Source organism: Anoplophora glabripennis, unplaced genomic scaffold (genome assembly GCF_000390285.2).
Source record: "Anoplophora glabripennis isolate ALB-LARVAE unplaced genomic scaffold, Agla_2.0 scaffold221, whole genome shotgun sequence".
Lineage (NCBI taxonomy): Eukaryota > Metazoa > Arthropoda > Insecta > Coleoptera > Cerambycidae > Anoplophora > Anoplophora glabripennis.
The window spans coordinates 30367-48289 of record NW_019416984.1 but is presented as its reverse complement, the minus strand read 5'-3'; the positions used below and the strand labels follow the sequence as shown (position 1 = coordinate 48289).

The 17923-nt window shown below is 33.8% G+C and overlaps 1 protein-coding gene across 1 annotated transcript in view; it reads left to right on the top strand.

The window, feature by feature from the left end:
- The window catches only part of LOC108905761, a 20227-nt gene extending 12120 nt beyond the window's left edge, over nucleotides 1-8107 (top strand). The window contains exons 4-5 of the transcript XR_002763129.1: nucleotides 2360-2523; nucleotides 7894-8107. The gene's annotated coding sequence lies outside the window, so the exon portion shown is untranslated. The remainder of the gene's footprint in view (nucleotides 1-2359; nucleotides 2524-7893) is intronic.
- The last annotated feature ends 9816 nt before the right edge of the window (nucleotides 8108-17923 follow it).

Genomic DNA, 17923 nt, shown 5'->3' with positions numbered 1-17923 from the left:
GAACGAATTTCTTAGCCTTTTCTATGGCGCTGTGCATCGAATCTACCTCCATATACGAGTGGCCACTTTCCAAAAACTTATGTTCTATTACCTGTAGATGACTTATTTGCACTGTGTATAAAAGAAGGGCTGCAACATGTTTGTTCCGATTTTGGCCCGCACAAGTATCAGACCACAATGAAATTACAGTCACATTAATCATTACATTCAGTTACATTAATTCAGTTACATTCAGGTAGATTAATCAGATAGTGGAAGAGGCAACTTCCAATTTCTGAGCTTCCCCTCCTTCCATGTAGTTCGGTCCAACAAAAACAGTATGCGTCATTTGGAGGTGCACTATCATAAATTGTTAGATTATAGATGCATACTTTCCCACTGTAATACATCGGATTAACATCTGAACAGGGTATTTGAAGAACGGACTGCAAATCAAATGTAACGCTTACAAAATTATTTTCTTTTAATGCCCTTTCCTTGTCAGAACTCTTTGCAGCATAACACTCATGCTTTCTCCTTTGATGATTTTGATAAGCCTCTTCAAACTTTTCTTTTTCTGTGGAATTCTTGTAATTTTCACAAGTTTGACATAAGTCCTTCTTTGGTTTGAAGAGCTATAAATTGTAAAAGCCACCAAAAATTCTCTTATACGTGATAAATGACACAGGTTCCTTATTTTCCTCTATACACTTCTCTTTGTACAGAGAAAACATTTTTGAAATGCTTAGTTTGCTATCTAAATACAATCTTTTGGTTGATTTTCTTGAGTAATGAGATTCCATGGTTGGAAAACTCTCTATGTGTTCTCTTACAGCCTTCAACATTTCTGGCTTTGTTTTATTTACTGGCTCATTTTTGCCTCTTTTGTCCTCGTCTATATAAGTGTTAATACTTCCCTTATATTTAAAAGCGTTATAAACTACAACATTACTGATACACAGCGTCTTAAGAAAAAAGTTTTGACATACTCTGTGCTCATTTCTATTTTTTTCAAAGTAATATTGCTTGCTGTCTTTATTTAAAGGATTACCTTTTCGCTGTCTTCTTCCTTCAGGAGAGCTACAGGTAATATTTGCTAATATAAAATCTTTTTGCCGTTTAAAGTCGGCCATGCCCCAAAACATAGAACACAACGAATGCCTATCTTCTTCAGTAAAGTGCTCTCTGCACTTAACACGACACTTTTCACAATTAACCAACTTAGGAATTTTAGCTGGTTATCGCTTATTTTTTATCGTGTAAGGTAACCCTTCACTTCTTCTCTTCATGGCTACTTTTTTTCCATGTATTTGGGAAACCTTTTTTCCATCTACTTAAAGTTTTTTTAAATTTTGATTTAAGTTCATCATCTAAAAGGGTAAACACGTAAACATGTTGGGCCTATTGACAGTATACAAAAAAATATTAATACTTACCCTCTGGAGGATCTCGTACTGAATCATCTGTGTCCGAACTTACTAAATCATTTTCTGATTGATTATCTTGTATGGCTAACGGTATTTCTGTAAAATCTTCAGATACATTTTTCACATTGCAGAAAGTCTCATTGTCTTGAATATCTGGAAATTGAAAGTATTCTGTTCTATTCTAATACTACTACTGAGAGGCAAATCCGTTTACATAATTTGCACTAGTTTACACGGTTTCTTAGATATATAAATTACAAACCACAGATATTATATTCATTAACTTACCTTTCATATTCTCATTGCATCTATCGGTGTCCGAAAATGAATTGAGTTCATTTACTTTCAAAGAATTGTTTTGTAAATTAGCATTCCCTTTTTTCAGTTGTACACATGCCAACATAACAATCTTTTTTCCTCTTGAAGTCATCCTAAATCAATATACGAAAATTTTTAGTGTATTATTTCAAACAAAACAGCTAATAGCACGATAATAACAGATTACTAACATAACCTCACTCGTATGCACTAAGTCACAGCTGTGGACTAAGTGGATTTTTGCTGTATGCATTATGTTGATTGCCGACAGTTAAAATCCACTAAGTGCATGTAGTGTATTTCTTCTGTATAACTTCAACTAACGTCGAAACGGACTTAGGTAAAACAGACATATGTGTATCAGCGCAGGCATAGCCGATAGAGACTTAGTGGTTTATTAACATACTAGAGAACAAAAGCAGGGACTTAGTGGTAGTATTAGTCTAAATTGTTTAATTTATGGACTTATTGGATTTTCGTTGTATTGCCACGATATATTTTATGTTTTGTGGATTTTAATTTTCTTTTTACAAAACATTCTTGAAAAACTATTGGTACAAATCGGTAGTCATAGTAATCCCTCTGCATATTTTACTACATTTAAGAAAATCGTAATTGTAATAATTTTTTTCCAGATTTCCTCAAGTACTACAGCAGATGCCTCGAGAAAAATTTATTTACTACCTAGACGGATTACGAACAAATCTCCGGAATGATGCTTTAATGTGACGATACCAACGACGATCGTGAGACCGCTGAAAAATCTAAGGCTCGTGTTGAAATTTTTTATTGCTCACGGGTAAGTTGTATTCGCGTATATCCATCTGATTGATTAAATATAAAGTAATAAATTTATCCAAAATGGCCCATTTCGCAGGGTTAATTGTATTTTCTAGATTTTAGGAATTTTTTATAACTATTCGTAATTTTCCAATTCTCTTAAATTTTTCGTCTTCGAAGTCTTCCTTTTGAAGATACAAGGTGTTGAAGTTTAAATAGTCTAATATATTTTGAATAAACAAATACGTATATTCAAACGGGTAAATGACAAAAAATTGTCTTACAAAGTATTACAAGCCTCGCGACCGCCGAGCTTAGGCAACCAACATTGCACATTACTGCTGATATACCGTTAAATAAAAATCTCTAACTTGTAACGCTGATTTGTTGAATAAATCTCAGGTAAAGTTACACCAATCACCAGCCGGTAGAACCTAATGTTATGTTTTAACGTAATCTCGATTTTGCCGTTTTAGTAAATTTCATTTTCAACGTGAAGGAAATAAAATTACTGTTCCAGACAAAGTTTCTGGTCACGGGACTTATAATTAACCATTTATGAAGGCCCCGTTTATATTTCATGATACATATAGAGATTGTCCGGATAAAACATGCAAGGGTGTTCGTATTTAATTTTGTCAATAAAACTGTATCGGTAGTTTCCTTGGGTTTTAGGCCAATTAACCTTAGTACGATTTATTTTTTTTTTTGAAAGTTGTCAGCGCTGAAACATTTTGATTTAATTTTAATTTTTAATAATTTAAATATGCTTCAATGAATATTTTCGGGGAATCGATTATAATATTAACTTATTTCACGTTTGAAATAGGTAGATTGTTAAAAATGTCTTACACATCGTTGTTTTTTATTTTACTGTCGGAGTTTTTGGAAGAACACACATAAATTTTACTTTTATTTTGATAAATTTGTTACAAAATGAAGTTTTTTATTATTCATGGTTTGAAAAATTACCACAGCTTTGAATTTGTCATTCCAAAAAACCCCCGTGTATGAAATTTCATTAAATTATTTCGAATCGGTCGAAAGATATTTAAGAAAATGCGATTTATTTTCCCAACTTTGACACCCTGTATCTCGGTAACGAAGCACTTGCGGACCGATGTTCATATGCACTTTTTTACTTAAAATATGACAAGGAATCACCCCTTGAAATTAAAGTCATCACTTAAGATACACCCTGTATATCAAAATTACAGTCAGTACATTTTTTTGTCAAAAATATTTGTTAAGGTTACTGTTGGGAACGCCAGTGGGCTTAATAAATCTAATCAAGTTAGAGTTAAGATAGCCCCTAGACGCTACAAATAATACTGCTAAATTACAAAAAAATTGGGTAAAGGGTATTTAAGATATCTATGAAATAGCAATTTTTTTACAAATATTTAACACCCTGTATCTTGAAAACGACGCATCTGCGAATCAATGTTTATATGAACTTTTTTTCTTAAAATCACTCAAGTAATCGTGTGTTGAATTTATCGTACATATTTTAATTAATATCCTTTATAATTAAAATATTTTTCATTTTTGCCACTATAATTGTGAATGTACTGTACATCTATTCTGTTTTGTGGAATTAAAGTGTTTTATTAGAAAATCTTCAGTAAGTAATAATGGTATAAATAGGCAGTCGTACAAATCCTTTCCTATTTTTTATAAAATTTAAGAAAATTATAATTTTGTAGCAGTCGCTTTGAAAGTTTCATCTTATTGCGACTTTACGTTCCATCAAGAAGAAGAAGATCTTGGAATCGGCTGTTTTGGCAATGTTATGTTACCGTTATACCCCAGACCCAGATTAGTTTGAATTAATCTGGGATTATACCCATGTAATATTTAGTTACTCTTATCACAGAATATCCTAACTACAGAGAAGCGACATAAACGGCAGCTCCTTTGATGTTGGCATGGTGAAAATATTCGACCTTGAACGGTGGTGAACAACATGTTACACTGAGAGAAAGGTTATCAGAGATATACAGAAATAGCAGGTTATAAAATTTACTTTGAGATATTAAGCCTATAAATTTTTATATGAACGAATAATGTAATCCATAAATCCAGTACAATTTTCAATAGCTTGTGGCATAAAGCAATCAGTTGGACATAAATTATATTAAATTGGTTGTCGATGTAAGGCATGATTTTATGCTTAATTAAAAAAAAACTAATTTGATTTACACATGATACACATCTATTACTGCTACAATTAAAAATTTCATGTAGACGGAATATAGTTATAAATAAATCCAAATACCACAAAAAAATATATTTATTTTTTAATATTAAATACACAATATTATTTACTATTCATAAGTAATGGCCCATAGAGAAATACTAGATTCTTTACTACTTCAAAATATTACGATTGGAGCCAACATTTCTTAATAAAATGTTGATAATAAAAAAGATACAGGGTGTCGAAGTTAAAAATTAAATTTTGGTGATAATTATGTTATTGAATATAAGAATGTAAACATTTTAGGGTAAATGTTTTTGGTACGAGAGATCATCTGTTATTTATTTGGATGTATTTTCTAGAGGGCACCACATAAGCCAAGTATGTGACATAAATGTGAGCGTAACCTTTTTTACGTGTAACGTAAAGCTTTTAAGTAACGAGCTTTTATTATTAAAAAATCTTAAAAGTAAAGAATTCACTATCTCTCTACGGGCCATTACTTACGGACCACCCTGTATTTGTAACATTTTATACAAAGATAACAAATAAAGTTTTCCGAAGTCCACCTTTCAATACTATTTAGGTAGGTATATATTGTACATAAATTTAGATTTTTATTAATTATCAAAACATACTTAATAATTCAATATATTTCAAATTTTGTAATACATAGCTAATTATTACACTACCTGCTCGAGTCTTCGGGAATGGAAAGAAGCTTAGTCCTCTAGCTGTTTTGGATGGGCACCCTCGACAAATACAATAATAACCTCCTCGACGATACATCACAAATATTATGTTTTTTTAAATAGTTACTAATACTAATCCAATCACACTAACTCCAGAATAAATAAATATTAATAATAAATACACAAAAGTGAGGTTGGATTGAATTATCGATTGCCTAAAAATAAATAAATAAGCTTGGTTACTTGACGAAAAACCAACATGTTTCCATGGCGATTTTAGCACATGCGCACTGGAAATCGACTTACGCGGGAAACCACTTTGTCGCTTCTGTGTAGTTAGGATATTCTGTGTTCTGTGCTCTTATGGTTATACCGTTAGAGGTTATGTTATCTGATGTCACAGAAGGCGTTGTAATCTTTATTTTCTTTTAATGTGTAAGGAAAAATTGATTTTTAAAGAAAATATTGTGTGTGTGTGATATCTATCTGAAAGTACCTACCTATTTCCCAAGTAGAGGTCAATTGTAGTAAGAAATTATTTACAGATTTTCTGAAGTACCAGTAGATGTTTTGAGATTTTTTGCTTTACTATAAATGGATTCGGAACGAAATTTTGGAATTATGTTTTAATAGTCCACGGGCCCACGTACAAAGAAAAAAATGATTACCAGCAAGCTCTAACTTTCCGTGCAGCTTAAGTTTGACGGGTCTCCCAAGATTTGACTACTAGGAAAATTCAACAGTGGTAAGTTTTCCCGTGATTTTCAGGAAAACATGTCAATCTGGCATGGACATGGAATGTTATGACGAGCACTTTTTTTTTAAATTTAAATGAAAGATATATTTTTTTAAACCCCCCAAAAAATTTGTCCGACAAAAATATTGGGTATTTTGAGTTTGTCCGCCACCCCAAATATGTCGATTTGGTGACATTATGGTTGGTGACAACCAGCAAGCTGATTTTTCTGGGAGGGTTTGGTAATAAGATTTGAAATTAAAGTATCTTATTGTCCGGCAAAATTCTTGAGAAGTTTTTGCAGTCCGACGCCCCGAAGATGTCGATTTAACGACAACATGGTCGGTGATAACCAGCTGTCGGACAAAAGCGTCATTATTTAAAAAAAATGCAATATTAATCTGAGAATTTAATTGTCCGACAAAATTATCGGTTTTTTCTTGCTTATCCGACAAAATTAAACTAAGTATAAAATTTTGCGGTTTCAATACTTACGCATGATGNCTTTTGGCAGACAAGTATATTATTGTGTTATACATTTCAATTATTACAGAAAAAAATCAAAACCAGATTGCTGGTTATCACCGACCATGTTGTCGTTAAATCGACATCTTCGGGGCGTCGGACTGTAAAAACTTCTCAAGAATTTTGCCGGACAATAAGATACTTTAATTTCAAATCTTATTACCAAACCCTCCCAGAAAAATCAGCTTGCTGGTTGTCACCAACCATAATGTCACCAAATCGACATATTTGGGGTGGCGGGCAAACTCAAAATACCCAACATTTTTGTGGGACAAATTTTTTGGGGGGGTTTAAAAAGAATATATCTTTCATTTAAACTAAAAAAAAAGTGCTGGTCATAACATTCCATGTCTATGCCAGATTGACATGTTTTCCTGAAAATCACGGGAAAACTTGCCACTGTTGAATTTTCCTAGTAGTCAAATCTTGGGAGACTCGTCAAACTTAAGCTGCACGCAAAGTTACAGCTTGCTGGTGATCATTTTTTTCTTTGTACGTGGGCCCGTGGACTATAATAGGGGTTTACGAAAAATATATCTGACCAACTGATCCGAGTGCTGCTTACTCTGATCAGAGTGCTCTTTTAAATTGACTATTTTCGTAAGCACCTAGTCCAAACCGATCTAATCTAACCTCTATCACTATCTACATGCAATAATTCTGCAAATAAATGTGAAAAGTGGTACCTGTATGATGATGATGTACCACTACGGGAATATGTTCATCTACATCTACCACATCTCAATTGTTATTTGACATTGACATTTTTTATTTTTTTCTACACAAGGCAACTGAAGAGAACAAAACGAAGTTCACGTTTCATTCAACAGCCAACAAAACGATATTTATTTGTAACTTTTAGATCATTCTTTAATCTGACAAATAAGCAAGGGTGACTAGAGCGCTAAGATTTTCTATATCTGAGCATTGAGGTTGCATTTTCGTAATGGGATCGAATCACCGGAGTGAATATTCGTAAGGCATTTTCTTGTTTCGACCACTCCGGCACAATTATCGTAAACCCGTGATAGTGATAGTAATGATCGTGTAGTCTTTGAAGAATGTTGTGAATATGTTATGAGTTATAATTGGTAAACTTTTTACAGTATACTTATTTTCAAGGTCGGTTTATAAGAATTGGAAATATTCGATGATTTCAGATGAAAATTTTTCGGGAGATATTTACTTTCATTTTACTGCTACAAGTATAAATGACGGTTTCTATTTTTTTTTCAGTTTATGCCAACAAGAGGTCTATATTGTTTGCGGATAATCGGGGAAAATTGGAGTTTTATAAGAATCACAGTTTAACGGCTGATCTGACTTGAGAAGGTTGGACGGATTACGAATAAATCTCCGGGATGATGCTCTAATGTGACGATGGCAACGATGATCGTGAAGCCGCTGAAAAATCTAAGGTTAGTGTTGAAATTTTTTATTGCTCACGGGAAAGTTGTATTCACATATATCCATCTGATTGATTAATTATAAAGTAATAAATTTATCCAAAACGGCCCATTTCGCAGCGGCGGAATTTTTTTTCTAGATTTTGGGAATTTTTTATAACTATTGTAATTTTCCAATTCTCCTAAATTTTTTGTCTTCGAAGTCTTCGTTTTCAAGATACAAGGTGGTGAAGTTTAAATAGTCTAAATATGTTTTGAATAAACAAATACGCATATTCAAAGAATACAAAAAATTTTCTTATAAAGTATTACAAGCCTCGCGACCGTCAAGCTTAGGCAACCAACATTGCACATTACTGCTGGTACCGTTAAATAAAAATCTCTAACTTCTAACGTCACCCATATTAATCATTCGTTTACTACGAACATTAACAAACCGTTGGTCTATGTTCCAGATAACGCAATCGCTGATTTGTTGAATAAATCTCGGGTAAAGTTACACCAATCACACAACCTAATGTTATGTTTTGACGTAATCTCGATCTTGCCATTGGCAACGTGAAAGAGATAAAATTACTGTTCCAGACAAAGTTACTGGTCACGGGGCTTGTAATCATTTATGAAGGCCCCATTTATATTTCATAATACATATAGAGAATATCCGGATAAAACATGCAAGGGTGTTCGTATTTAATGTTGTCAATAAAACTGTACCGCCCCAAACGTTGCCTTGGAAATATGTTTCAATGGTAGTTCCCTTGGGTTTTAGACCAATTAACCTTAGTACGATTTAGCTTTCTTCAAAAGTTGTCGGCTGAAGCATTTTTGATTTAATATTAAAATAATTTGAATATATTTCAATGAATATTTTCGGGGAGTCGATTATAAATATTAACTTATTTCGCATTTGAAATAGGTAAATTTATTAAAAATGTCTTACACATCGTTGTTTTTTATTTTACTTTCGGGAGTTTTTGGAAGAACACAATTAAATTTTACTTTTATTTTGATGAATTTGTTACAAAATGAAATGTTTTTTATGATTCATGGTCTGAAAAATTGGCAGGTGTCATTGAAATTGGACGGGAGTAAATCTGTCTAAATCTTAAAAACAAAATTTCGTTGCAAAGTAAAAAAGGTAAAAGTAAAGGTGTTTTATCGGTTTTTGTAATATGAAGTCGTCAGCTGTTCATGTGTCCAGTGCGACGTTGTTTTTTCTATCTCTTTTGGTCCCGAAGTAGTGGTGTCACCATCAGTGTCGTCGTCCTAGAGGTTGATACCAAAAAAAAGAACAAAAATTAGTAAACAGTGACTAGTAAATAAATCCCTAATAATAAATACGTTATTCTTTCTAAAAACAAAGTAAGTTGTGAGGCCTGAATCAGGAAATAGAGATGTGTGCAGCAGCAGACCGTAGAAAAAGGGGCAAATGAGAGATAAATCATTTATTGAACTGAATTCGGCAGGGAAATGCTGTAGAGAACTTTTATGGTACAGTGCTGACTTGTACGAAAAAAGGTGTAGACTCGAGGAGGTCCTTAGACGGAGTGTTGACGTGCCTCCGATCCAATTGGTGACCTAAACTGTAATTGTGGATAACAAAATAATTACACTAGTACAGGGTGATTCACTATATTTTTACCCTTCTTTTAACTTTTTAGAGTAACAACAAAATGTGAAATACAAAAGTTGCACGATTTTTTATGAAGTTTTCGAAAATTATAGTAGAAAAACAAATGACGTCCAAACAAAATGGCCGCGAATGTTAACTTTGTTAATTTAAATGGAACACCTTGTGTATTTTTTCATATTTGGATAGAACGTTCCCTATCGAACATAGTCATATAAGGTTTGTTGGGCCCATCTCTAACAATAAGCGAGATACTATTAAAAAACAAAAAGGTTTTTTATTAAGAAAATAAGACGTCTTTTAATTGTCAGATCTCTCGGGCATTTCTGCTTCTTTTCCAATTGCATAAGGATTTACATATTTTCTTCTTCTTCTTCTCAATTGATGGCCTAACATTTATATGTATTTGGCCAGGTTCACACTTTATTCTATAACACATTCTCGGAGGATATACCGGGTGGTATGTCTGGGAGTTCCCATGTCCTCGGAGATTTAACTTTCTTCAGATTTGTGTTCGGATTTTCGCCGAAAGGGGTTAGTAAGACAGATAGCACAACAAAGGAAAGACTCTTCTCGCTCCGGGGCAACTGCGGAGCATTACACACCTGAAATGTTGCCTCGGTTTAAGAATCCCAGGATATGAATAGAGGGGTTTTGTATTTTTTGTCCTACCTGTGTATATAAATATACATATATACACATATATATTTTTTTGCCTGTATTTTTTATTTTCAATTTTGTTATTAATATATTCTGTTTTGTTATATTCACATATCCTTGTATGCCTTTGTGTACACAGTGACCCATTCATATGTTGTTTTTTTATTTGTTATTGTTTTTATTTTTATTTATTTATTATTATTTTATTTTATTTTTTTAACTTAATTCAAATATTCCATTATTCTTTATAAATTTATTTGATTGGTATTTAAAAAATTCATTAGAATTATTGATCCTTCTACAGTCAAATTCATCATTATTAGTTTTACATTAATCGGGGTTGGTGTATTACACGCTTGGGCAATTAGATAATATATGTCAATATTTGGAATTTTGTTAATTTCACATTCAAAAATGATATGATCTAAATCACCTATTTGGCCACATTCACATTCTGGGCTATCATTAACACCAATTTTGAATTTATGTGCTTCGGTGAGACAATGACCAGTACGCATACGTATCATTGTAGAACAGTGATTTCTGTTAAAGTATGGGAATGATTGAAACCACGGTTTTTTGGGGAACCTATACTGTACCCCCGAGTACCATTTACCTTTATTTTTCAACTCGTTTTCCCAAAAATGATGCCATTTATTATTAAGGAATGTTTTGCATGCAATCAAAATGTCATTTTTATCTAGTGGAATGTTGTTGGTGACTGCAAAATGTTTCCCTAAGTTTGCTAGCCAATCTGCATTTTCATTACCTAGAATATTAGTATGTCCCGGAATCCATGCTAATTCAATACATGTTCCATTATTATTAGAATTAATGATCATTTCTTTTGTTAGAATCGTGATATAATCTTTTCTTTTATAATTTTTGTAAGAAGTTATTTTTTCCAAGGCGCCCTGAGAATCGGAGAAAATTACCGCTTTTTTGATATTGTTTATCAGGCAGTAACTACAAGCTTTATTTATCGCAACGATTTCTGCTGTGCATATTTGTGTAAATTTGGGGAGGCTATCATGATAGGAGTAATTAGTTTGTGGTATGAATACACCCACACCCACTTTTTCTTCGACAGGATCTAGAGATCCATCTGTGAAAATTTGACAATAATCCGAATATGATTGTTCTATTAGGTATTTGAATTCGTTATTGTTATCTACACCCTTTTTTAGTTTTAAATTCNTTTTCTTGAGGTGTTTTCCAGCGAGTGCGCGAAAATTGGATTCGAAGGTGTTGTTCGTGCATCGAAAATGGTGGTGGACATTTTGAGGATATGTTGTAGTTTGTTTTGTACTTGTGCGTTTAAAAATTACTGAATTTTGCTTTTTGGTAAGTATCTAAATTATTTTTAATACGTATGATTATTTGGATGACGTGAATCTTTGGGTACTTCAATTACATATTTTTCAAATTCATAATTTGATGAAAAGTTAAGTTCCTGTTTTAAGAGATTCATAATTGGGAAATTCCACGCCAACTGTCGTGGGGTTGGTGGGTCGCATTTTTTTCCCCCGTCCAAAACTATTTCATCCTATTATAGGTTCTACCAAAAGTGTTTTCCCAAATTTTCAGGCCAGAATATTGCTCATACCCTTTGTAACGGCCAATTTTCGGTTTATGGGCTCTCTTTGAATTTCTTGGCCTTTTTTCTTATACAGGGTGCCAGGGAAATATTCTGGTCCAGAAAAAATTTTAAAATACATATAATCAACGTAAAATTTCCCGAGGAATCGATTCCCGTCGCCAGAATTGACCTAGCATGCTTCCTTTCGCCACAATTTCAAGAAAACTGTTTTTTTTTCAAGTGCTCATAACTCGGGTGGATAAATTTTTTAAAATTTCTGCGTGTGCGCAAAATGTTCCTTTTTTAGTCTACTTTCGAGGCTTTTCAACTTTGCCGTGTGTATTGTGGTTTTAGGCACCCAAAAACGGTAAAACCTGCCAAAAATGCTCGAAAATGGTGAAAACAGCTCGAAAATTGCAATACGCTCCGGAACACTGGGCGATGACCTTTTCGGCTACTAGAACATCAGTACTGGAGATGTGCTGACTAAAATATTATCGATTCCATTAGAGGCAGAACCACTGATACAGGCTAGAAATGTCAAATTTAGGCGGCAATATTGCCGATTCCTCACATTTCGCCTGTCAGCTTTTAAAAGTGTTGGTTTTGAGGACAAAGGATGGGGGATGCAAATATTCGAATAGTAAATGGAATATAATAATAAGAAAATAGACAAAATTGGAACATAACAAATTTTATTGGCCATTGCATTTGTAGTAACTCAAAGAATACCGTAGAGATAAAGTCATAAATTTAGATGATGTCAGATTTGAATTTGGCAAAATATTTTCTGATTCTGTCACTTTGGATACGGTTCAATTTGAACATATTTGGGACTTTCTTCGTTTCATTGAGCTTTACATCACATAAAATTTGTGCAAAAGGAATCGACAAGCACGTTACTGGATCGGGGAATGAATATGATTGCTTAGTTTTGTCCAGGAAGAGAACTGAAACTTCTGCTTCCAAATTAAGGTCATCGGAGTCAACTATAATCCCCAAATGCCACATGTCATTGAAAGAAAAAGCTATGTATTGCTGACAGGACCAAGATTTCATTACTTTTCCGGACAAATCAAAAGCTAATGCGGGGGTTTCATCCAAACTTGTATGTTTGCATCGGATTATTCGATCATGATGAATGAAGAATTGGTGAAAACTTCTTGTGCCAGAAATAGTTGCAGCAGTTCTCTTATGTGTTTCGCGAAGCATCGCGATTTCTTGACCACCTACTGCCTCGCAAAGAACAGACTTGATATTCTCCCTACAGAACTTGAGTAGCTTATCCATTGACACAATCTGATTGTTGTAGGGTCTTTTTAAGCTGGCAACTGCTGCTTGGCGTTTAATCATCCCACCAATACCGTCACAAGCTGACTTTCCATGCGATGTAGCAAAAAAATTCCATTTTAATTGAAAACCAAAGTTTTCCTGACATCTTGGTAAATAAGCAAACACTTCGGAATTTTTGTATTGTCCACCACACCCGTCACTGAAGAATTCAACTGCTTCGATACCTGGTAACTCCTTTTTCAGATGTCCAAGAATCTTGTCTATGAACAACTTCACGACAACTACATCATGCTTGAGGTCATTCGTGAAGTAACAAAAATTTTTATTGACAACAGCTCCGTTTTCCTTCACATAAACCACTATTGGATGTATGGTTACAGCTGTTTGATGCCAATACCGTTGTTGAATGTCATCTTGAACAACGTACTTGTAATTTTCGCTAAAGTCTAACAGTACAAGAGCCTCATGATCAACTAATATTTCTTTTTTCATTTTTAAATACTTTGATTGAGCCTTCGCGATGAATGAATGACATAAGAGAGGTCTTAAGCTATCCTGAATCAATGAAATTAGATCACTCTTGGAACATTTTTTAGTGACCAACTCGGCTCTTCAGTTGAACACCATTCCTTATATTCATATTCCTCGTCCTCGTCGATTTCTTGAGAATCATCATCAGGGAACAGTAGCTTTTGAATTATCGAGGGTAGTTCATCATCTTTTGGGCATTCAGTACACAGACCAAACATACAATTTTTGTTTTCCGGATTGCAAACTAAATTATCAATCACCTCATTGGCACTTGATTTTGTGCTACAACTACTCAGTAATAGTTTGAAATTTTGATGGATTCTACAAACACAAATACAATGAGTACCGTTAGCGCCAGGTAAAATACATTGTTTCGGACGCAATTCACAGAATTTTGAGAATCCAACTTTGTCCGAGGGGAAATTTATCTTAAACTCAGCATATAGTTCTCTAAGGTTGAGCAGCATCAATCTCTTTTGCACGTAATTATCTTTATCTATTTTTACTCGATCTTTCATACCCGGCATAATTCTGGAATGAGCGCCCACATCATCACAATAAAAATCAAGCACATGCTGAACAACGGCATTATCGAGCGTCCTGCCTGTCTTGCATTCAGGTCGACTGAGGATGCCCCGCTCATGTTTTAGTTCACGGGCTTTCCTGACCACACGTTCAGACACATTGAAATAATTCATTATTGCAGCTTGTTTCATTTTATCCGGCATTATGGTTAGCAGCTGGATTTTTTCCGCCCGTGAGAACGCGCTCATTTGATGTTTCAGGTCATTTATGAGATCGTCAAATAGATCAGACTTCTCATTAATATCCGCAGGAATTCCGAGAGTTGATGTGCTTGGAAGTTGGAGGGCCTTCTTGATCTTGGTTTCGCAGGTTTCCCTAAGCCTCAGCATTTTCTCTTGGGCGTAAGCAGACTCTCTGGCGAGTGTTCTTCCGTCCAACTTGATTGGGGATATGCCACATTTCTCAAAAACATTATTACAAAATTCCGCCGCATTTTCTTGTGGTGTACATGTGGGTGTATTGCTGTCAGGTGTTAGATGAAGGGAATTCTGAGAGTTGGTCTCTTGGCTACACGTTTCAAGCTCGGTCCGCGGGGTCAACTTCCCAAGGTGTTTCAAACAATTAGTGCATATTTTCTTACCAGGTGTGGTTGCGAATCCTCTCTCGAGTATTCGAAAATATTGTTCAAGTGAAATTTCTCGAAGATTTGAGGTAATTAAACGTTTATGTTTTCCGGTTGGATCACAACAGGATTTCTGGTTATGTGGAAACGTAACAAAGAAGTATTTCTCATGAGCCCTACAAATACGGGTTCCCAGCGACACGCCTACGTTGCTTCTGATTTCTAGTACTTGCTGATCGTGACTTGAAAAGGTACTCAATATTTTCGATTCCGGTCCAGTACAAAGAACATTCGTTACACTTGATTTAAAGTTACATTCCGGGTTACTTGTGGATGCTGAAAAAAAAATTCCAACGTCTTTCATTTGTTCTTGGATGAAATAACCATTGAAAAGGTTAACCCCAGAAAACCCCACTGAAAATTCTTTATGAGGCTCAAAAATACGCTTTTTAGCCTGTAGCGTTTTTTTCTGGAAGATTTCAGCCTACCCTACCGGTTGAGAGCCGTCGAATAACCGGCTTTTGTGTTCCAGAAACAGCTAAGTACTGAAAGGGTTAAGCTATGCCAGATCTTAGGCGAGAGACGAGAACAGAAAAAGGATTTTTTCCAGAATACAGATATCTGAACGTGAACAAAAATCAGAGTTTCAGAAGTAAATTTAGTCCTCAAAATGGAAAAAGCAGGTATTGAGATATCTTGAAAATCAAGGACAAACAAAGAATATTTCAAAGGCAAGAATTTGAAAAAAAACACGTGTCGCTCAAAAAGGGGGAGGGGCAGCTATAAAATTCAGGGAAGAATATCCGGTTTGTGTCTTTTGCCAACATGGAGACAAGTTTCAACAAAAACCCCGAAAAAATATCGTCCGAGTATACTAACCTCCAAAAAATCTTTTCATCGGGTGGAGCGCACATTTTCATGCACGAAAATCAATTCAACGCGTTTTACCGACAATTTTGGGAATTGTTTTTTGGTGGAAGGATAAATGAATGAATTTCTCTTTACCTGGCGTAGCATCAAGATTCTGGCAGTGTTCCATGCTGGACGACGGACCAAATTTGAAAGTTCCTTAATGAGTTTCTTTCAAGATCCAAATTCTTTTTCATTACATCACTTTCTAGTTGTTTTTTTTTACCTTTCTGTGATGCGATAAATCTATATTTGCATCGGACCACTGGATAAAAACAAAACACCAACACTTTGACCGTTCAGCCTCTATTTCTAATGTCAAAGTTCACCAAAAAAAGAGTGAGAGTTCTCTTGCACGACTATTCAATAACCTTTGTGTACTGAATGAAGCGTAAACAAACTCGGCTCTAAACAGTGAAAAAATACTTTATGTAGCGCCCCCTATGGTGCCCGCGTTGCATGTGGTAAGTGGGCGCGGCAAATTCAAACCTACAGGATCGCCCAAGCAAAAGAAACCATTAACTATAACGCGCGGGAGTCTCGAAATGATCAAATGCGTGCAGGGGCAAGAATTGAATACGAAGGACTGTCCTATCAAGTGGTCATTGACCTTCAGCAGGCTATGTTGAAATCCCTGGACAGTTTTATGAGGTATCGGGAATCTTTNAATGTTTATCCCAGAGGCATTATTTTTGCAATAACTTGACACGCAAAATTACCAAGATATTTTAATTCTGCGGGTGTCATATGAAAGAGAAACACTTCTTTTATTGGAAGAAATTATTTTATTGCAGAAAAATTGTTTTTTACCACTGCAAAAACGTACCACAAAAACACTATTTTTGTATTATAAACAATTAGAATAAATTTGTTGCCCGTATATTTAGAGAGATTATTTTTCCATATTCGTAAAATTGGAATTTTTACACAAATTAAAAAAAAGAAAAAGTTGCTCTAACTTAATTTGGGGCAAAGTTACACTTTTTAAAAAAAAATCACAGCTACTTTGTTTATAACAATTAAGTTTAAGTATGTGAGATATGTAAATTAATTATTCCTATGACTTCCTGAAAAAACCTTAAATATTGATATTTTGAAATGTTTTAATGTTTAAACAAATTATTCAATTATTTAAATGTTAATTTATTAATAAGAAAAATATTGAACCTATATCTATAACTTCCCGGCAAAATAACTACGAAAATGTTGATAATTTAGAATTTATTTTTTGTAAAAGTGTAAAACAACATACTTAGTTAATTGCAATATTAATTTATTAAAAAATGATATTTAATCATTCCTATAATGTTCCATTACAAAAAATTACAAAAAATGTTATTTTGCACAAAAAAATGTTTTTGTTAATGTTTAAACAAATTACTGGATTAATTATTAATTATTTAATTAATTATTTATTAACAAAATGAATATTTGTGATGTACGCAAGAAGGTACCCCAAATAAAAAAAAAACATACAAAATCGGCCAACAAGTTCCAGAGATATAACTTGCTCTATCAATTTGCTCGTGGATTTGTAGGTTCCCCCTCCACTGACTCACAGTCATCTTGTATCGGTCATTATTTGGAGCATTCTCAGAAATGCTGTGGTTCTCAAAAATTTCACATAGAATTTTTTATCTTCGAAATGGCACTTATTAGAAGTCTTCATTGTTATAAAAAAAGTAGCTGTGATTTTTTTAAAAAAGTGTCTAACTTTGCCCCAAATTAAGTTAGAGCAACTTTTTTTTCTAATTTGTGTAAAAATTCCAGTTTTACGAATGTGGAAAAATAATCTCTCTAAATATACTGGCAACAAATCTATTTTAATTGTTTATAAGACAAAAATGACAGTGTTTTTGTGGTACGTTTTTGCAGTGGTACAAAACAATTTTTTTGCAATAAAACAATTTCTTCCAATAAAAGAAGTGTCTCTTTCATATGATATGTCAAGGTATTGCAAAAATAATGCATCTGGGATAAACATTTAGAATTTTGAAAAAACTATTGGATGAATCGGTCTGAAATTTTAATCACATTTTAAGGACTATAAAAGCCAACTATTTGTGCAATATCAAAGACGTAGGATGACTTTTGCAAAACTTATTGTTTAT